Source organism: Trachemys scripta, chromosome 11 (genome assembly GCF_013100865.1).
Source record: "Trachemys scripta elegans isolate TJP31775 chromosome 11, CAS_Tse_1.0, whole genome shotgun sequence".
NCBI classification, from domain to species: domain Eukaryota; kingdom Metazoa; phylum Chordata; order Testudines; family Emydidae; genus Trachemys; species Trachemys scripta.
Genome location: NC_048308.1, coordinates 74,342,458 through 74,366,821, shown reverse-complemented (window position 1 = coordinate 74,366,821; position 24,364 = coordinate 74,342,458). Strand labels below are relative to the sequence as shown.

Below are 24,364 nucleotides of genomic sequence, written 5' to 3'. Positions count from 1 at the left end.
GTAGAGATTTTGAGTGCTAAGAATAGAAAAGGCCCAACAGCACAAGGAGCCATGCTGCCAAGCTATGATGACAGTGGGCAGAATGGTGGCTCCCACTGACAATGATCAGAGCTAGGCAAAATTTTTGTGGTCCATATTTTATTGACGAAAAAATGCATATTTTGGCAAACCAGAAACTATTTGCAAATTCATGTCAAGTTTGTGAATAATTTGCCCTAACCAAAAATAATCAAAATATCTTGGAAATGTTGAACAGAAACAGTTCTGACATGGCCAAAACACTGCACTATTTTCGGGTGGGAGTTACAAAATGGCAAGGGGAGGCGTGAGTTGGTGTCTCCCTTATAAGCTGAATTGTGAATGACTATGAATGGCCAATTTGCCAAATGAGCCCAATGGTCAGGACACTCATCTTGGATGTGGGAGACCTAAGTTCAAGGCCCTGCTCCAATGACTATTTATAAAAAATAGAACAGATGTCAAACAGGAGAGATTGAGACCCACACGAATATCCCATAGCCCCGTGGATAAGGCACTCTCCTGCAATGTGGGAGACCTACGTTCAAATACCTTCTCCACAGCAGGCAGCGGGGGGCAATTGAACCACTGGGCTAAGGCTTATAAGGGAGGCACCACCCCAACCACTTCCTCCTACCAGTTTGCGAATCTAGTTCTCCTTTGCTTTTGTTAAAATACTCAAAATCAAAACAAAAATTGAGTCCAGTTGAATTTTTTCCCCAATTTCTAAAACTTATTTATTTATTTTTGGTATTCCCAGTGAACCAAAATAACCCATTAGTGGCCCAACTCTAATAATGATGTAGATAGCCTATAGATTTTAATGTAAGAGGCACTATCACAAAGTTTAACACTAACTAAAGGAAACAATTTGCTCCATCAGATATTGTTCTATAGAGATTGTAATATTTTCAAAAGATAAGTTATGAATATTCATAACAAACTACCAGCGAATAAAATTCAGGACTCATCCTATGGCTGACAAAATATTTTATTCTCTTATGCATAATACAATTTGCACACCCTGAAGCAGAAATTCTGCTTCTTTGTTTGTTTCTATGGCAAACAAGTTCACGACTGGATGATCCCATTAGCAAAATGTCCTGAATGATGAAGTCCTTGACTGACCACGAGTGATCACTTGCAAGCTGTATGATCAGGTAGTCTACTAGGATGTGCTAAGAACCCTACACCTTCTGAGTTGCTATTGTGACCCGATGACTCGTGCATCAACACCAAAGGCAAAATACTTCCTGGCACAGGGTGGATGATTGAGCTCCCAGTTATCTGTTCATGCAGAATGTTGCTGTGATCCAAGAACCTCATAGCACCAACTGACCAGGGGGAGCAGAGGGGTTACAGGAGTCTCCTAATTCTGTTACATACATTCTCATTCAACAAAGAATGTCATGCAAGGTCTCAAATGAAAGCTGATATCACACTGGTCATCACTATCATTGTGAAATGTATGCACAGATGCTATGTAAGGAGTCAATGTATGTATACACTAAAAATATGTTGTTTAAGTCTGTATATCAAGGTATTAGTTACCAGCAAAGCTATAAAAGAGGTTTTCCTCTAGACAGAAGGTAAAAAATGTGAACCTCTGTCAATGTAAAGTATACATTGTAAACTAACACAACAGATGGTTATTTACATACTAAGTCAAATGTTAAAGAGATGTGAAGTCAATAGGGAAGCAGCACACTGGAAAAAAACGAGCCATGGGTGGGTTAGCCTTTTTATGAGCAAAGACAATTAACTTAGGGAGTCTATCTAGGAGGCAAAGACAACACCTCCTCTTCCTGCACCTAGGAAGTAAACACATACCATGTGTACATTCACTAGCATGTTATGATTTTGTTTTATATGTAATCATTTTTTTCAGTCTTATTCACTATCAAAGATTCAAGTGATGATAAACTTGTTCTTGTTTTTGCTATACTTATAGCAAAGTGGTGTGTTGTTAAGTAAAGAGCTGATCCTGAGTTGAATCTTACAAGCTGGTATGTTCTGTTCATTTGGGAACAGTGGACCTGGTAGTTCTGTAAGTAGCCAGTGTTAGGGGCTGGATCTCACAAAGGAATACTTCAAAGGGACTTGGGGACTGTGCTAAATTGCAAAAAAGGGCCAGCATAGCCAATGGCAGAGTGCTTGTGTGGCTAACAGGCTGGTGGTGTTAGGAAGGTGATGCCCAGCTAAGCACACACAAGACTCTCGCATGCTGGAGCCAAGGGATAAGATGACTCAGTCTTGGATATCTCAAGAACCATCACAGTCATGATGATATTGTCTCTCAATGTGAATTGTCATATCCTAAATCATGGGGAAAATGCCATACAGAGTAATCGAATCATCTTAGCTCTAATACATTACGTATAATGTTAAGATTTACTAAAAATAACCGTGACAAAGTCATGGACAGGTCACAGGCAATAAAGAAAATTTCACAGAAGCCCCACTGCCCGCTGCAGGGCGGGCTCACAGCCAAAATAGTCAAGGAGGTCTGTTAAAATCACAGAATCCATGACAAAACTGGATCCTTAATTATATGTAAATGCTTCTGAGACACCAACATCCTTGAATTTGATTGCTTAAGTGTGCTGCCCACCCAAGGTTGGAAGCATCTGTTACTGAAGTTTTCATGGGCAGAGGTGGTACAAATGGTACTTCCTTGGCTATGTGATCAGGGTCATTCCAACAAGTTAATAAGACGACCACCTGAGGAATTTATACTATCATGTCTAAGTGGTGCCTGCTTGGAAGGCAGACATTGCAACCATTCTGGCATGCAACAAAAGTGAAATCTGGCTTGCTGAATTATGTACATGCAGAGTGCCATGTAACTGAGCTTTCAGACACATTCTTATGGATGTCTGAGGGTGGTTTTAAAATTGATTTTTGAGATATGCCATGACTTCAAATCTGCTTTGAGGGAGGCATGCTCTCATTTGGGTCAAGACAAGGATGGCTCCCATTGATTCTATGCTGTGGGTTGACATTAGGGAAGATTTCTCTTTGTTGATCCTCACTCCTAATGGTGAAGAGCTGGATGAATGGAATTCGGAAGCTGCCAAAATGAGCTTCCTTGAATGAGCAAACTGTCAAGGTACGGATAAACTTGAACTCCCTTTCTTCTTAGCTGTGTAGCCACTAATGACAGACATTTTCTGAAGACTCTTGTTCGGGTTGTCAGATGACCTAATAGGACTCCGCTGAAAATGGGAGTTCCTCACCTGCAATCTTAGATATTTCCTTTGAGCAGATGTGTGATCATATTAAAAAAAATACATCCTCAAGGTTAAGAGAGACAAGCCTGTCCTGTAGCTCTAGGAGGCAGCCATGGTTACCATCCTGAACTAGAATCAGTGAATGAAGGCACTGAGTCTTCTTCAAGTCCACAATTGGGCACCATTCTCCTTTCTTCTGGAAATGAGAAAACGGCAATAGAAATCCTTCCCCCTGCATTGAAGTGGAGCTTCTTCTATTGGTCTGAGAATCAGAAGTGAGACCATCTCCTGCTGTAGCAGACTCTCATTGGAGAAGTCCCTGTACGGGAGTGGTGAAGGAGAAAAGGAATGTTCTGGAACGGTATCAAATAACCCACCATGATGATTTTTCAGGATCTCATCGTCCAAAGTGATGAGTGATGAGCTGCGGCGGGGAGCTCTGAGCCCTTTAAATCCCCGCCGTGGAAGCTAGTGCAGTCAGGCACCGTTTACTGGCTCTTGCCGGTACGCTGTACCTGACCGTACAGGCTTACTTTCACCTCTGCTGATGTCTCTGCGACCTCCTCAACCTGGATGCCCAGGTTCTGGGCCACCCTGCTAAGGAGCTGTTGGAGGACCCTACTGTCCTCCACTGCAGGAGCTGTGGAGGTTCCAGCCACTGCCTCGTCTGGTGAAGATGAGGACGAGGCTCTAACTGGGATCAGCTCTTGTTCCTGGCCTTTGGCACTGAGGAGATCTCACGGTGCCAGGTCTTCCGGTACAGCGATCAGTGCAGCATGGGGCAACTGGGCCTTTTCCGAGGTGAGCGGGGGAGGCGTGCCGGATTCTAAGGCCACCGATGCCGATCTCCTAGACTGGGACCCCTGGCTTTGGCAGAATGACCAGGGAATCCAAAAAGGCCACTGGGTTGGAGCCCGCCATTGCACAGGCCATGGCATTGGGTGGAATTGCTGACTCTCCGTCTGACCTGGAGCATCTGCACGCCGGTCTATGTCTGCTTCCCTTAGACCGAAAGGACTCCACCTCAGACTCTGATTGGGAGGACTCGCTGTAGGACCATGGGGGAACAGTGCCCACCGGTTCCATGAAGTGGTGCCAGGAGCTTGGGGACCAGTATGGCTCCCCTGCCAGTCTGCTGCTAGAAGGTGCCAGTGACCGGCACTGAGGGGATGGCAACCACCGCATACCATCACTGGCTTGCCTCAGGAAAGCAACGAAGGTCTCGTGAGTACCACTGCTGCAGAGCTCAGTGCCCTGTCTCACCGAGCTGGAGAAGGCAGTGCTGTAAAGGCAATGAGCTCTCTGACCACCTCAAACGTCTCTGGCGTGGATGGCAACTCCAACACCTGCTCGCGACCTTCCCAGAGAGGGGAGTCTTGGAGGCCCGGACTCGACAGTCCCTTGGTGGAGCAGGAGTCAACAGAGCCCGACGAGGAGGTGCCATGCTTATGTGGCCCAAAACGGGTCTCAATGTGCCGGAGTCTTTACATGCCAGTCTGGGCGTGGGTGAGCACCCCCATCATGCTTCTTTTTGTGGGGCATGGGAGACTGGGAACAGTGCCGCGCATTGCCCTGCACTGAACCCCTGTGCAGGGAACTTTCTCAGTGCCGAGGCTGTCTATCTGAGTCCTTCCTCAGTGCTGAAACTTCTCTCATCAACACCGGAGTACTACATTACTGAGGTGCTCAGCATCGCTCGGCTGACCCTGGGTCTGAGTGGGGATGGAGGGCTGCTTCCATGAGGACTATGTTCAACCATTGATCCCTCTCCTTTTGGGTCCTGGGGCAAAATCCCCTGCAGATTTTACAACAGCCTTTTTGATGCACTTCCCCCAGGCACGTTAAGCAAGAAGTGTGGGGAGTCACTCCTGGGCATAGGTTTCACACACTGCGCACGGTTTAAACCCTGGGGACCAAGGCGTACCTAAACAATATCCTATAAAAATATAACTACACACCAGGGGTCAGCAACCTTTCAGAAGTGGGGTGCCGAGTCTTCATTTATTCACTTAAATTTAAGGTTTCACTTGCCGGCAATACATTTTAACGTTTTTTAGAAGGTCTCTCTCTACAAGTCTATATATAATATAACTAAACTACTGTTGTATGAAAAGTAAACAAGGCTTTCAAAATGTTTAAGAAGCTTCATTTAAAATTAAATTAAAATGCTGATCTTAAGCTGCCAGCCTGCTCAGCCCGCTGCGGGCCTGGGGTTCCGTTCACCTAGGCCGGCAGCGGGCTGAGCGGGGCTTGCGGCCGGAATCCCGGCTGGCAAGGGGCCAGCAGCCAGAACCCCCCATCAGCAATGTGGCGGGGGCTGGGTATGTGTGGGGAGTGCAGGAGTCAGGGCAGGGCTGTGGGGGGGGGCCTAGGTATGTGTGGAGGGTGCAGGAATCAGGGATGGCGTCGTGGGGGGGCCGGGGTGCAGGGGCCAGGGAAGAGGGCTGGGGGGGTGGGCTGGGATCAGGGGTGTACTCCCAGCCCCCTGCCCTGAGCGGCTCACGGCAGGGGGCTGGAGGGATACGCTCCGCTCCTACCCCCCTTCCCCACCTCCTTCCCGGTCTGAGCAGCGAGGGCGCTGGGACTATTCTTCTCCCCTCCCTCTCAAGGGCCATCGGCGGCAGGGAGGGAGAGGAGGCGGGGTTCCACACAGCACGCTGGGTGAAGAGGCGGGGGAGGGGGAAGCTTGGCTGCCGGTGGAGCCTGCTGTACAGCAGCAGCCAACAGGAGCAAGCTTGCTTCTGTCCCCTGCCTTCGCCAGAGAGAGCTGGGGGCGGAGAAGAGCGGGCTGGGTCGGGCAGGATTTTTAATGGCATGCTGCTGCCTGCCAGGGTTTGGCAGCGGGCTGAGCGGGACCCCGGCAGGCAGCAGCATGCCATTAAAAATTGGCACGCGTGCCATAGGTTGCCGACCCCTGCTATACACTAACCACTATTACTGACTACTAATTACAGGAGAAGTCTGATGACTGCTAAGGAGAGAGGCTTACTGAAGCAAGAGAGAACAAGCGTTCCAGCTACCTATCACAAGCAGTAAGAAGTAACTGAAGTGGTGGCGGGTTGGCAGTGCCCTATATTCGGCACCATGGAGGCGCGACTCTAGGGGGCGCCTGAACTGATCCAACAGGTACTGCTAGGGTAAAATGCTTCCGGCTGCCGTGCACGTGGCACGCGCACACACTTAATTGGAATCGACATGAGCAATCACTTGAAGAAGAACAGAGCACTTTTCATCTAAGAGTGCTCTGGAGAGCTCTTGCTCTATTGCCAGCTCCCAGATCTCTACTTCTAAAAAGACCTCCTTGGTTTTTTCTGTCCTCAGATCCTAGTCATCAGCTGAGAGAGTTAGGAGAGGGCACCACTTTGGAAAAGAGCATAGAAATAGGTCACCTTCAGAGGGACTGTTATATTAACTTAGATTAAATAAATGGGCTAAAGGTGTTAACATAAGAGTCCCACAGGTTGACTGTGTGTTGTTTGAAGAAATACTTCCTTTTGTTTGTTTTAAACATGCTGCCAATTAATTTCATTTAGTGACCCCTAGCTCATGTGTTCTGAGGAGTAAACACTTCCTTATTTACTTTCTCCACACTAGTCATGACCTCTATCATATCCCCCCTTAGTCATCTCTTTTCTCCTCCTTACTAGGTCAGCGAAGACCTCGATTTCAGAGGTGCAGTCACATGGGTCTAGCTCCCACCCCTGAAAAGGGGGTAGGGAGCTGCATCAAGCAATGCTTTCCACTGTTGCTACTGTTATGTTTGCAATGCACTGGAAAGTAAGACAAATATGGTAGCTCTTAAAAGGGATTAGAGGACATCAGCACTAATCTTAGGGTTTTTTTAAAAGAAACGAATGGTGCAAAGTAATCTCCATTACTGTACAAAATGGTCCCTAAATACTTGCACTTTTTCAATCTCATTCTCCAATACACAGAATACTTTATAAAAACAGTTACTGAAATTGTTTTCAACAGCTATATTCTATTATACACATACATTCTTTCCCACTCATCCCTGCCTCTGTTATCACTGCTGCTGCTTGCTGCTCACTACCACTTCTGCCATGCTGTGTTCTGAGGGTCCTCCACTTAGTCCAGCTCTTAGTGATTTCACTGGGTAGCAGGGAAACTCTGTGCTGCTCTCTCTTTGGAGCTCAATCAATCAAAGTATTCAAGAACACACTTATACTAAGTCTCATACTGCACATGGATTAGAAGGACAATGTCAGGTTTAAACGCTTTGTATTTACTTACCTATTTTACTAATAATTTTTAACCTGTGCAACTTTAAATCTTAGTTTTATGACTTTTCCCTACTCATGGTATTTACTTTTGCATTTCTATTAGCATGCACAATGGAAACAAACTAATCAATTTCACTTTTGTAGACTTAGTTCACTTGTTGACTCTCACACACTAGTCATGCGATTTTTTTAATTTAAACAAATAACTTCCCTTACAGTTTTGCAAAAGACATTTTCCCAAGCATTTTTTAATTATGAAAACAGTGCAGTTTTGTAAAAGTTTGTTTTTACTTAGCTTAAATGTGGACCCAATATTATTTTTAAATGTGGTTCCAGAAAATCCTAATGAAAATATTCACTCTACGTGCTCCGGTTAATCTTTGTGTGAACAGCTTCTAAATGAGCAGAGCTGGCTGAACAGCCTTTTGAGTTAAAGATTATAGAAGATTCAATCAGTGGTGTAGCAGAAAGATTGTCTTTCATATTAAACCTACAAACTCAATACTTTAGATAGAAGAAAAGTTTCATTAGTGCAAAATGCAAAGAAAACAGACCCTTTACAAAAACTACATTTTGGGCTAAACAAAAAGCTTTTACAAAACAAACTGAAATGTCACTGATTTAAAAAAAAAATCATGAAAAGTTTTGTCTTCAATAATCATTTCCCTTCAATTTGCAACCCAAACACTACAGCATTATGCCTGTAGAGAGAACCAATAAATAAAGTTTACTAGAAATTGACCAAAATTTTCAACTGTAAAGTTAGGACTCTGAATATTTAATACAGTAGAACCTCAAAGATATGAGCACCAGAGTTACAGACTTACCGCAGCTACCAGACATCCTAAATCAGGCAGCAGCGCAGACCAAAAAAAAAAAAGCAAATACTGTACTGCCTCAGGGCTTCAGCCACTGCAGGGGGGAGAGAGGTGTCAGGGCTCTGGGCTGAGGGGGGGGCGCGGCTAGAGACTTCTGATGCTCAGGATCTCTGGGGTTCAGGGCTTTAGACCGGGGGGAGCACTGGGGCTCAGGGTTTCAGCTTTAGCTAAGAGAGGTGCACCTGTTTCAGCCCCAGCACTCCCCCCATAGCTAAAGCTCTGATCCCAGCGCCACTCCCCCCAGCTGAAACCAGCCCTGTGGCTCCGCTCCTGAAGCCCCAACACTCCCCCCAGGTCTAAATCCCCAAGCCCTGGTGCTCCCTTAGCCCCCCGCCAGGAGCCCTGGTGGCCCCTAGGGTCAGAAGCCCCAACCCCCTGAGCCCTGACACCCACACCAACCCTGCGGCTACAGTCCCAATTCCCCAGTGACTGAAGTCCATAACGTCTTGTTCAGACTTACAGACCATTTCAGAGTTACGGACAACCTCCATTCCCAAGGTGTCTAACGCTGAGGTTCTACTGTACCTGAAAATGGCCTCATTTTGAGATGCTAAGTATCTGCAGGTCCAACTGAACTCAACGGGAATGGGAGCTGCAGGCTCTCAGCACCTCAGCAAAAACTCACTTAAATAAGAGCCTAAATTTGTAAGCAAAGACACAACAATGCCTGTAATTAAGGTTGCATATAAAACTTTCCATTTTAAACCCCATTTTCAGTTGCTTATAACTAAGGCTGTGAGTTTGTCACAGACGTCACAGATTCTGTGACTTTCTGTGACTTCTGCAGCGGCTGGCCTTTGGGCCGCCTGAGCAGCCCCTAGGCTAGCTGCTGCTGGGGCAGTCTCAGGCCACCATGCCTCTCTCCTCCAACAGCAGCAGGAGTTTGGGTGTGGGAGGGGGCTCAGGGCTGGGGCATGGGAAGGGGTGAGGGCTCTGGGCAGTGCTTACCTCAGGGGAGCTCCCCAGAAGCAGCAACATGCCTTGGCTCCAAGCAGAGGCTCTGCGCACTGCCTCCACCTGCAGGCACTGCCCCCGCAGCTCCCATTGGCTGTGGTTCCCGGCCAATGGGAGCTGTGGAGCCGGCGCTTGGGGTGGAGGCTGCACAGAGCTGCCTGGCCACGTCTCCACCTAGGAGCAGAGAGAGGGGGATGATGCCGCTTCCGGGGAGACATGGAACCAGGTAAGGAGTCTGCCAGTCCTGCCTCCCCACACCCCCTCCCCCACGATTTAGTCAGGGGTATATAGTACTAGTCATGGACAGGTCACAGGCCATGAATTTTTGTTTATTGCCTGTGACATGTCCATGACTTTTACTAAAAATACCTATGACTAAAACATATAACTGTCAAACGGCATGAGCAGAAGTTTTCCATGCTTGGTATCTGCCTCAGATTAGATATTTCCCTCATTTGTGCTCAAGCTTAAATCAGGTCAGCCCTTTGCAAAAATAAGGTTGGCAAAACTAAATCAATATAGTGAAAAATAAAAATCAGATAGAAAACTTAACAACTCTAGTGTATCTGTGGTTTGGAGTAAGTAGCTGAAATTTGGAAGGAGGATTGTCCTGAAGTCAGAGAGATGCCATTTACTTTCCCTGTGAAAGTCAATCCAGATTTGACCTAGTTATAAACGACAGAAAATTGTTCTCACAATTTCAAGACTTCCAAAACAAAAAGCACAAACCTGTGTGAAATTCTGAGTCAGGCATTGCAACTGGTCCCCAAATTCATCATCCATTTTCCACTCACTCTTAAAGAATTCAGATTCTGATTATTCCTGCTATCCCTTCCTGAATGAGTGCACTGAGGACATACCAGGATTTTATCAATGTTCCTAAAAATATCAGATCCAAACTCTCAGCTCATTCCAACCCACATCTCTTTAGAGAGATGAAAGGACAAAGCTGACTGTTGTATTGAAAAATCCCTTGAAAAGAATGACCTTAGAATGGACCACTCCAGAAAGGAAGAAAGGCATAAACATAATCTCCTTAAAATTATATCTGGTTCAACAGGAAAAAGAGTCATTACATGGTTGTCAGTCCTCAAAATACATTCTTTTTTGCCAAAGCCCCTCAGCATAGAAAAATCATGACTCAAGTGGCAGAAGCAGGATCACTGAAGGAATTTTTGTAGACCGGATCATAAAGTTCTCTAAAGTGGAACTTCAATCCTCATCCATCTGTTTGCAATCAGCTCTGATCCATAGTATCTCTGCTCCAAGCCTTAGCTCTCGCTCTTTCCCTGTTTCTTCTAAGGAAGAAAAGGTCCACAAGAGGCTGGAAAGATATTAAAAAACAAAAGATCCATCAAATCAGTTCCTGGCTTTCTCTGACATCACACCTCTGATTCTACTAGGTACTCTTCCAGATCAATGCTCTGCAACACAACATCCTAGAGTGGCATATTTGGCCCAGCCACCCCTTCTCTCAAAAAAGGAGCGGGAGGACCAAATTTGAGTACGACTGCAACCAGATCACAATGCCACTCATTCTAATTTGGTCCAGCCTCCCTTCCAGCAGCCAGGCGCAATACCGTCGCCCTAAGCCAATGAAAAGGGGGGCAGCAGATTCCTTGAGCAACCTCTGGCACCAACACCTTTCACTGCTGGCAAGACAGGAAGCAGCTACAGTATCAACCTGGGCTGGAGTTGAGCACAGAGCGAGCTGGGCCTCAAACCCTGCCCCAGGCCTGCCGCCGTTGAAATGGCCAGCCTTCAGTGAGACACCCCACACACTCCCTGGAATAGAACTGTCATGTCACATCCCTGCCCTCTCTGGGATAGGACCAGCCCACTAACCTCCCACAAGCAGCCACTGACTCAGTGAAGAGGTGGAAAATGATGCCTTTGCACTCCAGGCCAGCATCCTACAGGAGTCTCCAGGGGTTGTCTTCAAAACGGCTTGTTGGAACTCTCCACCCTTCTCAAATGCTTGAGATCCTACTGTAAACATATCTGGCACCCCATATGTTATGGTTGATTCAGGTATTTCTACCCCTGTATGGCTTGTTCTTGACAAGGTCATAGTTGCTGATACCATTGTAACAAAATTGCCCCAGAAAATTAAACTAAATAGCAGTTACATGTGGCAGTGTAGATATTAGACCCTTCTCTAAAAACTGCACTCCAGAACCCCTTGTTCTTGTCAGTTATTGGGTCTGAGACTCAGAGCTGGCTCCTGCAAACTACTCAATCCTGCACACAAACCTCTTTTACTAATTAGAAAAACTAAAATCATGAAACTAAATATCGATTAATATTTTTACCACCTCCTAAAATGAATTTAGTTTCTGATTTCAAGTCCACCATTTATATAAAATCCTTAAAATGCAAAAGAATATAAACGATATATTCTAACAGAAGGGAAAAATGCATTATTTGTTGTTAAAAGGCAGGAAACAGCCAAGAAATAGCCATATTCAATGTAGGTACAAAAGAAACTGTGGTTTTAAAAAGTAATGTACCCTTCCTCACGTGATCAGTTTTTAAAAGGTCCTTTTCAAACTTTACAGTATGCTATAAATTTCATTTGAATGCTAGCTACATTGAAAAGGGCCTCTACAACCAAATATAAACTAAAACCAAATGTAACATTTGATATCTAACCTTAAGCACCAAAATCCGTATTTCGGCCCTACTCACCCACTGGCTTCAGTAGAGGTTGTGGAAATAACACCTGTGAATATCAAGCCATCTTTTGTGTGCCCAATATAAAGGTTTTGGCCTAAAAAATTTTCTTTAGCTTATTACCTTTGGCACAAAATGCCTTAGGACATCATATACAGATGTGCTTATAATATATAGCCTTATTGGTACACACTCAGTATTACAATTCCAAAATTTCCAAAATCATGTCAGATCCCAAAAATATCATGAGATTTAAAAAAAAAATCTTATGACTTTTTTTGGGTGAAAAAACATTAAATGATGTTTAACTTTGTACATTAACCATGTTTAACTTTGACTCTTTTGCAGGAGCATTCACTAGATGTTGTAAAGGCCAAGATTATAACAGGGTTCAAAAAAGAACTACATAAATTCATGGAGGATAGGTTCATCAATGGCTATTAGCCAAGATGGGCAGGGATGATGTCCCTAGTCTCTGTTTGCCAGAAGCTGGGAATGGGCAACAGAGGATGGATCACTTGATGACTACCTGTTCTGTTCATTCCTTCTGAAGCACCTGGCATTGGCCACTGTCGGAAGACATAAGAACGGCCATACTGGGTCAGACCAAAAGTCCATCTAGCCCAGTATCCTGTCTTCTGACAGTGGACCAAGACAGGATACTAGGCTAGATGGACTATTGGTCTGACCCAGTATAGCCATTCTTATGTAGAGTACTCTGGTCAGCTTACAGACCTCGTAGTGCTAGGCACTGTACAAACACAGGGTACGTCTATACTTACCTCCGGGTTTGGTGGTAAGCAATCGATCTTCTGGGATCGATTTATCGCGTCTTGTCTAGACGCGATAAATCGATCCCGGAAGTGCTCGCCATCGACACCACTACTCCTGCTCCGCGAGAGGAGTAAGCGGAGTTGACGGGGGAGCCTGCCTTCCGCGTGTGGACCCATGGTAAGTATCTTGTAGTTCGAACTAAGATACTTCGACTTCAGCTACGTTATTCACATAGCTGAAGTTGCGTATCTCAGTTCGAACTGGGGGGTTAGTTTGGATCAACCCACATAGTAAGAGAGAGTTCCTGCCCTGAAGAGCTTAGAATCTAGTGCAAAGTGTACTTAGTTATGTGGGAGCTGGGCATAGGAAACACAAACTATTTCTACACGAGCTACCAAAATTCCATTAGATAAGGACAATTCATCCTGATTGAACTCGGCAGGATTCAAAACTGGTGACAGACAGGCAAAAGCCTCTACAGTTCTTAAACAAAGCTGTAAGACATCCACTCCCCATAATTGTTAATGTTACATCTTTGAGAATGAGCCTTGTTTATGAAAGATAAGCGTACCAAATCAAGTTCTCAGCCTGCTCCAGAAGCAGACTGTGGTCTTGTAGTTATGGATAGCATAACTAAATGTAACAATTCCCCTAATTTTGGTAATCTCTGGGAAAAGAACTCAGTCCCTATAGATGTAAAAGCATGAACCTCTACCACTTGACCTGAAGAATCTGATCTCTTGTCTTAGATAACATGTAAACTATGTTAGGATGTGTTAAAGATTCACCTAGTCTCAGAGACAGTGTGGTAAAGTAGATAAAAATTTGCTCTGTTATATTAGGAACTGAGGTTCTATTCCCAACTGTGTTTGTAGTGACCTTGTGCAAGCTCTCAGCTATCTTATCTCTAATTACAGTTACACCCTCAAGACAGCAGTTTGAACCATATTCTCATAAAGGTATTTATGGTAAGGTAAGGTATCTCACAAAAATATTAACTTCAGTCCATGGAAGAACTAGGACTAGAACTCATGATCTCTGGGCTTGCAGGGAATTGTTGGAGAAGTCTCTCACAATCTGGTTTTGTTTCCCAAAATTGTGATGGCCAAAGCTTCTCATCATGGCAAGATTGTCTACAGCAGAGGCTACATCATATTGCTTGTCATAAAAATCACAAAAGTTTGCAACAGTGCGTAAGTAACAGTCCAAAAGTATCAATTGTCATTCAAGACATGACTGTTTACGTAAAAGATTCATTACACAGGAGGTCTGCATATTTTTAGAGGTAGCTAGCACTACAAGTGAGCGCTAGATAAACAATTAGCTTTAAAAAGGTATTTCGTCATTAATTATTCTGAACATATTCTGCTTCCCAAGTGTTAGCCTGCTTCCATCCCCAGAAATGTAGCCAGCTCCCATATTGACACTACAACCTGTCACATGACACATTTTAACATCTACAGTAGAACCTCAGAGTTATGAACACCTCAGGAATGGAGGTTGTTAGCAGGGCCAACTCCAGGTTTTTTGTCGCTTGAAGAAAAAAAAAAAAAAAAGCCAAAGTGCCGCTGCCGAAGTAAAACAAAAAACAAAAAAAAAACGGAGTGCTGCCCCTTGAAAAGAGCCACCCCCAAAGGGCCACAATGCCGCCCCTTGAGAAGTGCCCTGGTTGTTAGTTATAAACATTTCAGAGTCTAAACAAAACGTTATGGCTGTTCTTTCAAAAGTTTACAACTGAACAAGGACTTAATACAGCTTTGAAACTTTTACTATGCAGAAGAAAGCTACAGCTTTTAACCATCTTAATCGAAAGGAAACCAGCACAGAAACAGTTTCCTTACTTCATCAAATCTTGTTTCTTAAACTTTCCTTTTTCTTAGTAGTTTATGTTTAACACAGTACTGTATTTGTGCTTTTTTGGGGGGAGGTCGGGGGTCTCTGCTGCTGCCTGATTGCGTACTTCTGGTTCCAAATAAAGTGTGTGGTTGACCAATCAGTTCGTAACTCTGAGGTTCTACTGTAGAATAGTCTACTGATGGAAGAAGCAGCAAGGTTATAAGGAGTCAAACAGCATGACAAATGTGTTACTGTGTTTTCAAGTAAGCAAAATTGTACCACATACTTAATTCAAACCATTAGGTCCTGTTTACACTAAGAAAAATGGGATTCTTTAATTCACTACTGGTAAAACTAAGGGCTTGTCTGAACTATCCGCCGGATCGGCAGGCAGCGATCAATCCAGCAGGGATCGATTTATCGCGTCTCGTATAGACGCGATAATCGACCACTGAGCACTCTCCCGTTAACTCCGGTACTCCACCAGAACAAGGAGTGCAAGCGGAGTCAACGGGAGAGCTTCAGCTGTCGACGTACCGCAGTAGAACTAAGTACGTTGACTTCAGCTATGCTATTTACATAGCTGAAGTTGCGCATCTTAGATCAACCCCCCACGGTAATGTTGACAAGCCCTTCATCAGGGGTAGCAGTAGACATTGCTCAGGCATTTTTACCACTATGTCATCTACCCCCTGCCCGGAGCCCCCCAAGTCTCATCTCTATGCTTCTTCAGTAGCCTCAAAACGAATGGGGAAATTCCAACGTGGTGCATGCTAGGTGCATCACATTGGCTCTGGTGCTAGTTGAGCCTTCAAAGTTGCTAGCAGAAAAATAAAAAGACTAGCTTAGAATCATGTGTGTGGAATGTCTCTTATCTTTGCTATTTAGCTCCTAGTTGAAGAGCTAATGGAAAGCACAGCTCAAACACCAGTTTTGCTTTTAAAGACTTCATCCAACTTTATGACTGACACTGCTCAAAATGACACATATCTATTGCATGGTTTTGACAAGTTTAAGATGACAAGGTTCCTTTGCTTATAACACCCAGCTGAATGAAAAATGTGGTCTGGATGAAAGTTGGAGGCATGTAGGTAAGTATAGCGGTCAGTAGGTTTCTGGTATAGGGTGGTTTTTATGTGACCTTCGCTTATTAGCACTGTAGTGTCTAGGAAGTGGACCGGTCCAGGCTGAGGTTGATGAGGTTGAATAGTATCCCCGATAATGTCACGGCAAACCTGATAGCTGAACTTTGTGACTTTGTCCTCACCCGCAACTATTTCAATTTTGGGAGACAATTTATACCTTCAAGTCAGCAGGACTGCTATGGGTACTCAGATGGCCCCACAGTATGCCAACATTTTTATGGCTGACTTAGAACAACGCTTCCTCAGTTCTCGTCCCCTAATGCCCCCACTGTACTTGCGCTACACATTGATGACATCTTCATCATATGGACCCATGGAAAAGAAGCCCTTGAGGAATTCCACCATGATTTCAACAATTTCCACTCCCCTATCAAACTCAGCCTGGACCAGTCCACACAAGAGAGCCACTTCCTAGACACTTCAGTGCTAATAAGTGATGATCACATAAACACCAACCTATACAGGAAACCTACTGACCGCTATACTTACCTACATGCCTCCAGCTTTCATCCAGACCATATCACACAATCCATTGTCTACAGCCAAGCTCTAAGATACAACCGCATTTGGTCCAACCCCTCAAACAGAGACAAACACCCATAGGATCTCTATCAAGCATTTTTAAAACTACGATACCCACCTGGTGAAGTTAAGAAACAGACTGACAGAGCCAGAAGAGTACCCAGAAGTCACCTACTACAAGACAGGCCCAACAAAGTAACAGAACACCACTAGCCATCACCTACAGCCCCCAACTAAAACCTTTCCATCGCCTCATCAAGGATCTACAACCTAGCCTGAAGGACGATCCCTTAGTCTCACAGACCTTGGGAGACAAGCCAGTCCTTACTTACAGACAGCCTCCCAACCTGAAGCAGATACTCACCAGCAACTACACACCACACAACAAAAACACTAACCCAGGAACCAAACCCTGCAACAAACCCCGGTGCCAACTCTGTCTGCATATCTATTAAGGGACATCATCATAGGACCTAACCACATCAGCCACACCATCAGGGGCTAGTTCACCTGCACATCTACCAATATGATATATGCCATCATGTGCCAGCAATGCCCCTCTGCCATGTACACTGGCGAAACCAGACAGTCTCTACGCAAAAGAATAAATGGACACAAATCTGAATTATAACAGGAATTATAACATTCAAAAACCAGTAGGAGAACACTTCAACCTCCCTAATCACTCAACAGACTTAAAAGTGGCAATTCTTCAACAAAAAACTTCAAAAACAGACTCCAACGTGAATCTCCAGAACTGGAATTAATATGCAAACTGGACACCATCAAATTAGGCCTGAATAAAGACTGGGAGTCGATGGATCATTACAAAAACTAATTTTACCATACTAATTTCCCCCTACTGTTACTCACACCTTCTTGTCAAGTGTTTGAAATGGGCCACCTTCATTACCACTACAAAAGTGATTTTTCCTCCCTTGGTATTCTACTGTTAATTTAATTGTCTCAGACTGACCCCCCACTTGGTAAGGCAACTCCCACCTTTTCATGTATTATGTATATATACACCTGCTACTGTATTTTCCACTCAATGCATCTGATGAAGTGGGTTCTAGCCCACAAAAGCTTATGCCCAAATAAATTTGTTAGTCTCTAAGGTGCCACAAGGACTCCTCGTTGTTTTTGCTGATACAGACTAACACAGCTACCACGCTGAAACCAATCTACAAAAGAGTGTAGGATGCATGCAGCTACAAAGTACTGTGGGACTAGGAACCTGGAAGCAAACAGCAGCTCTTTTGGGGGCTACACGTGGGGAAAAAAGTTTGAAAAGCCCTGATATATTTTAGTTTTGTTCTTGTCATGTAATTTTAAAAAAAATCAAGAAATGCTCAGGGATGGAAATAGAAGAAGTTCAAATATGTGCAAAAATGATGAATTGTTAATATGAGACCCTGAGCTAACTACTACTTGCCCCAATGAAAAGTGATTTGTTTCTAATTACATACATTTAACCACCACTTACAGCAACATTGTGAGGAAAGCTACAAACAAGATTGTTTTGATTCAGTATCTGATACCATCACAATGGCAGTTTTGACTTCAAACCTTTAAAACATTTCCTATCATCTAAAACTAGTCTGGAGAAAAAGCAGCGTCAAACAAATTAGTTTTTACCTGCAACAATAATTAAGTTGAGAGAGAACTGAAAAGCCAAATGGGTATAGTGCTTATGTTAACTTACTTTAGCTACAGTTCAAAGAATTTTAAAATACAAAAACCCTTTAACAAACAGATTTTACCCAAATTAAAATGTAACAGCTTGGCATGCCACACACACACAAAAATAGAAGTGTGAAGCCAATTTAAAATCCAACTAGACCCAACCAAATACTGCAGAAATAATGAAACCTAAGTGTACACAGGTCAGCGAAACAGATGGCAAAGCCACGCTAGGAAAATCGATGTAGCTTGTTTTAACCAATCAGGAAACAAAGCAAGATGCCATTCCACCTCAAAGAGCAGCCATGATGCTCTTTATTCGACAGTAATTACTCTATAAACACATACACTTCTCCTCTCCAAAAGGAAACAATACCAAACAGGAGTCCAAGATATTAAAAATGAAATTTTGAAGACTGGGTAAAAATTATTATTAGAAATGGATACAGCAATTCAGAACCTTTCTAGCAACAGATCTCCCAATAGCATAAGTCTGAAAAACTGACAGGGAATAGATCTCAGCTAGTCGCACAGCAACTAACTCCAAAAAGTTATTAAAATATACCTTCTATGAAATGAATGGTTCAAGGATCAGCAACTGATCATAGAACTTTGCACCTCTAGGTCAGCGGTTCAAATCCAGACGAGACCAGTATTAAGCGTTATCTAATGATCAGGGTGAAGCAATATAAAAATCACTTTTTTTTAAATCATTGATTTAATTGAGGCTGAAGCTTTTTTAAACTAATTTATAATTAACTAAGCATATAAAAACATACTACTGAGAGTGTATCTTATTTGAATTTATTGAGCTGCTACAAGAAAAAAAAGAAAATACTTACAACTGAAGCCCTGATCTTGCAAACATTTAAGCCAGGCCTGCACAACTCGTAAAGCAGCGAGGGCCATATTACTCCAAAGAAAACAGCTGAGGGCTGAACATGCCCCCCCCCCCCCGCCCCACCGAAACCCCCCCGAGCGCTGCCGAACCGCCCCCCACCAGCGCCACCCAGCCCCCCCGAAACACAACAACCACCCGCCCCACGGAAACAACCCCCCCCCAGCGCTGCCGAAACACACACACACACCCCTAGCGCCGCCTGCCCCGCGGAAACAAACCCTCCTTCCCCAGCGCCGCCCCACCAAAACAGCAGTATTGAACCTCAGTAATATGTTATAGAAGGCCCTAAGGTAGTATAATTAATGTAAAAGAAAAATGTCTTTTTGTTAGAAGTAGAATAAGATCTTCCCCCCACTTTGTAATCAATTGCCCTGTTGAATGAACGAGGCGTGAATGAGGAAGGCATAGAAGGCAGGCACCTCCAGATAGCTGCAACCGTTGGAGAGGGGATGGGAGCCAGACCAGATCAGTAGAACAGGTCAGCCACCGATTCGCCGCTCGCCTCCTCAGCCCCCCTCCCCAGCTCGCCTATTTAGCCCACGCCACTGCCCGCCCGCTCACCTCCTCAGCCCCCCATCCCCCACTGCTGGCTCACCTGCCCCCCCGCCACTGCCCACCCGCTCGTCTCCTCAGCCCCCCCCCCCCGCTGCCGGCTCACCTGCCCCCCCGCCACTGCCCACCCGCTCGTCTCCTCAGCCCCCCCACACCCTCGGCTTGCCTACTCACTCCCCGCCACTGCCCACCCGCTCGCCTCCTCAGCCCCCCACCCCCCCGGCTTGCCTACTCACTCCCCGCCACTTCCCACCTGCTCGCCTACTCAGCCCCCCTCCCTCACCCACCGCTTGCCTACTCACCCCCCGTGGGCCGCACAGTGAGCCCACCTACTCATCCCCCGCGGGCTGCGCAGTGAGCCCACACGGGCCGCATGTTGTGCAAGCCTGATTTAAGTAGATATGTAATTTTACTCACACGATTAGCCCCATTGATTCAGTGGGGCTATCAATGTGCTTAAAGTTAAATACCTGTATCTTCATAACATTCAATGCATAATAGGCTAAAACTGTATTTTTATTAAAAACTTCTTAGTGGCGTAGAATCTTTGTCACATCAAAATAAAAGTACATTGTTAGCACTAATGAAAATTTTAGTTTTTCAATACATCAACAGTTATTGTGAACTACCGGTACTTCTTATAAACAGGCCAACATTTTCAAAAAACAGAATATTTAAGCACCTAAAGGTGGACTTTCCTGAAGAACTAGAACTAGTAGCACAAGGCCCACTGACTTCAAACTCAGATGAAGAAGCATAGCTTCGATTAAGCAATTCAACTTTCTTGATTTGTAGAAGCCTGATATATTAGCAGGCGACGCTGACTGAAAATACAGCATGGGCTATTTTCTTTTCTGTTTTGCAATTGTTTTCATAATAACTATGTTAATGAGGCCACCATAACAAACATTTTAAATGTGATACTTCTTGTAGAAAATACCTCCATGTAAAATATGAAATGCTAGGGAACTAAAGTACAAGCCCAGTTTAGCAATTTAAGACTACAAAATGGGAAGAAAGTAAAGAACTAACAACATCCAAATAAAAATCTACTTTAATTTAAAAACTGACGCAAACAATTTTTAAATTAAAAACGGGATGTTTTTAATTTTTTTTTTATCCGTCCAGATTGGTATTTATTAAACATTTTGTGTCAGGCCTCTTGCTGATGTCTAAGGGCTTGTCTACACTTACCAGGAGATCGACGAGCAGTGATCGATTTAGCGGGTCTAGTGAAGACCCACTAAATTGACTACAGATCGCTCTCCCATCCATTCATGTACTCCACCGGATCAAGAAGAATAGGGGGAGTCGACGGGAGAGCATTTCCCGTCGACTTCGCGTAGTGTGGACCTGCGGTAAGTAGATCTAAGCTACTTTGATTTGAGTTACGCTATTCACGTAACTCAAATTGCGTAGCTTAGATTGAATTTCCCCTGTACCGTAGAGAAGGCCTAAGATGGCAATCAATGAATGTCCAAGATGACTAATTTGCCCTCTGCACCAAAAGTGTTCCTAGAAATCTCTAGAACAGAATTACAACGCAAGTTGGACAGAATGGGGAAGTTTGTTTTGCATCTGCCATACTTATTCTGCAAAGAAACAGAGCACTTTATTGTCTAGTAATAGCTGGTATTTGTTAAGTGTTACAGCCACCTCCATACATTTCACTCTCCCTGTCCCAAGAAGCTTACAAGCTAACCTTTTCAAGACCACTATATTTACTTTGAAAACATGGTAGTTCAGAACACAAAACTTTTCTGTAAGGGTGTAAAGAAGAGCAATTACATTAATAATAAAAAGCAATTAATAATTTTAGAATAATACCATGTATATTAGGTAGGACTACAAATACACCTCACTGTAAACTTCTTTCATAACTGAGCATTTAAAAAAGTATCACTAACGTGTTAACATACCAGCATAATTCATTTCTTTAACCACAATATTTCAGAAATCAAATGAAAAAATTAATAAGCTGATGCTAGTTAGACTAGATTTTATTCCCTTTTTAAGTAAGGAGTGTCCTTGAGGTTTGTGGACTATCATTTGTAATATACAAAGTAAATCTATGCAACTGGAAGTCAACTTGCAGCAGCCTGCTGGTGGCACACTTCAGTTATCCTGAGACATCACAAATTCAGAGCACACAGTGTGACAATGAATTCCCAATGCAGACTGATGAAGTTAGTTCTAAAAAACATAGTTAACAGTAATAAAAAAGCAGGCTATGGTGGACTTATAATAAAAAGACTTTCTTTTCCTCCTTCACCATGGTACTTTGTTGAGTTATTTAATTTTCTCCAAAGATTTTAGAAATAGTTTCTTACATCAGCTGACATTCAAACCACATAGTAAACCTTGAATTTGTAGTACTAAACTATTTTAGAATTTTAAGATTATAGGACTGAAAAAGTAGAAATGTAAGGGTTCCTTAACCATTAGGTATGCACAAGTGTAATTAAGCATTTAGGTACAACTATCTCAGCCACTAGGAGAACATATACTTGTTAATAACTAAAATGTTGTGATGTTCTCACCCCTTTTGGGCCACTCCAAACGAAACATTCTATACCCCAATGAAATTCTGAAATTACAAGTAATTTAAGGAATTTATTTCATTTAGCCTAGTGCTCAAAATACCTTAATCGCATTTCAAATTGCATAGTATAAATCTTCTTGTAATCAGTTAAACTACATGCCCCCATCACCAACTACTCATCGTGCTTCTCTTTACATCACCATTGTCTGCTGGTTGAGATGTATGTCTGTGCCTGCATCTTCTTCAGTCAGCCCCCCATCCCTCTCTAATTGTTGCTCTTTAGAGACAGGATCCCTCAATTCTATTAGTTGCTTGAACTTGAGTTTGTTAGAGTAATATCACTTTGAGGTCTTGTCTACACCATGCAGCTTTTAGCGACAAGGCTGTGTCAACACAGCCTTGTTGCTAAAAGTCAGCGTGTGTAAACGCTCTTTTTCAGTACTCCTGCCGGCAAAACTATTGTCTTTCACCAGGGGAAGGGGGCGCTTTTTTAAGTATCCGAGAAAGACAAAAGTTTTGTCGACAACTTCGCAGTGTAGACAAGCCCTGAGCAACTAGTGCCTATGCATAAACAACTCTAAATAAATCTACAGTTAGGGAATGCAAGAGCGCACTGCTGAAAAAAATACATTTTAAAGTGGAAGCCCCTCACCTTACCCGCTCCTTAGGACCATTGCACCGTGGAAGATTAAGCATGAAAATATTGTACTCACACATCAATGAACTACATTTAAAGATTAAATGATCCTGGTCAGTTTTCATAGTATTCCATCAACTTTTTTAAAGAATAAATTTTAAAAAGTAATTTTAGTGAACATGGAATGCTTTAAACCCATGTTGATCCTTTGTATTTGAATCAATGTTATAAACGTGACTGAATAATACTATTTTCTAATCCCAAAAGAGAGCCATTGGTATGTTCGCATGTTAGGCTCCTAAACTGCATTTTAGTTAAGTATCAAGAAACCAAAGCCAAACTGTAGCTTTAGCGATCAATATGTTTAGTGGAGAGCAGTGAGTATACGTACAGAATTGATTTTAAAGGCAATTACCTGGGATATAAATTGCCAGAACTAAATACAAAGTCGCGTTTAACTAGCACAGCACAAAAACAGATGCGAGGAACTTTAGGTAGATAGAAACGGACACTATTAACAGTCGTCAATGCATCTGCCTACAGTCCAGTAACGCTTGCTAGCTAGAGGGGCTAATAGCGCCCACAACAACCTGAAGACAAGCCGTTATCTCGAGGCCTGAAGCCATCCGTCTGGTCTGAACTACCGACAGAAGGAGACACACACACACCAGACACCATCACCCCGAAGCCGTATCCCAGCAAGCAGCGGACTTCAGCAAACTTGCGCTGTTTATTGAGCCATTCGCAGCCTCTCCCGCCCCAAACATTCCCGGGCTGCAGGCGGCGTCCTCAGCCCCTTTGCACCCAGCCAGTCCCGCTCGCCGCCCCGCGCGTCCCGCGGATGGGAGCAACGGGCTAAGGGGCCAGCCCCGCCGCGGCACCCCGCCGGCAAACGCCACCGCCGCGTCCCCCGCAAAGGCCGGCTGCGGGGCTCCCTCCCTCCCTCCCTCGCGGCTGTCCAGAGACATAAACCGCCGCCCCGCAGCGGGGCCGGCCCCGCACCTGCACCGCGCCGCGCTCGCCGCCCCAGCCCCGGGCACCGCAGCGCAGCGCAGCGCCGCGCCGGCTCCAGACGCAGGCCCGCAGAGCCCCCGCGCGGCGCGGACGGAGGCGGGCGGGCAGGCGGGCGGGCGGCGCTGGCACAGCCCGGGGACGGAGCGTCAGGACCTGGACAGGTCCCGGCGGGGCGGGGCGGGGCGGTCCCTCCCGGCGGGGGCTCGGGGGCCGCCGCCCCTCCCGGCGCAGAGGTGCCCCGCCAGGGCCGCCCCTCACCTGGCCGCGGTTCCCACGGCGCCCCCCCGCTCCGCCACTGACCCGCGGGCGGCGGCCGCCTCGCGCTCCCCTCAGCCGACACTGAGCGCGGGCGGCGGCGGCTACGGCGCTGCTCGGCTCAGGCCGACCGGCCCCGCGCGCACGCGCGCTGCTCCACAGCCCTGCAGGCGCGAGCCCGCCAACGCGCCGGCTGCGCGTTCGTGCGCCTACTCGCGCCCGCCTCGGCCCCCGCGCGCCACGCGGGGCCGCCGGCCAATGGGGCCGCAGGAGGGGAGGGCCCTGGCGCGCGTGCCGAAGATAGAGAGGCCGCCGGGCGACCCGAGGGGAGGAGTCAGAGGAAGGAACCCGGCCGCTGATTGGTGGGAGGCAGGGAGCCGTGCGCGCGCCTCTTCTCCCTCCCCCGGCTGCGAGGCTCTGCAGAGTGGCTCGGGAGCGCGGAGCGCGTGCCCTACGGGGGGTGGGCGGCAGGTGCAGGGGCCGCGGGGCGCTCGGGCTGGTGCCGC

General features: G+C 45.3%; 1 protein-coding gene across 13 annotated transcripts in view; it reads right to left on the bottom strand.

Annotated features, from left to right (window-relative positions):
* The window catches only part of ADARB1 (adenosine deaminase RNA specific B1), a 238,339-nt gene extending 214,325 nt beyond the window's left edge, over positions 1–24,014 (bottom strand). For 9 of the 13 annotated variants that reach the window (XM_034786344.1, XM_034786338.1, XM_034786331.1 and 6 more), the window contains exon 1: positions 23,862–24,004. The gene's annotated coding sequence lies outside the window, so the exon portion shown is untranslated. Of the gene's footprint in view, positions 1–23,861 lie in introns of all 13 variants that reach the window. The other 4 variants (XM_034786332.1, XM_034786335.1, XM_034786343.1 and 1 more) reach the window with 2 other exon arrangements.
* Between the last annotated feature and the right edge of the window lie 350 nt (positions 24,015–24,364).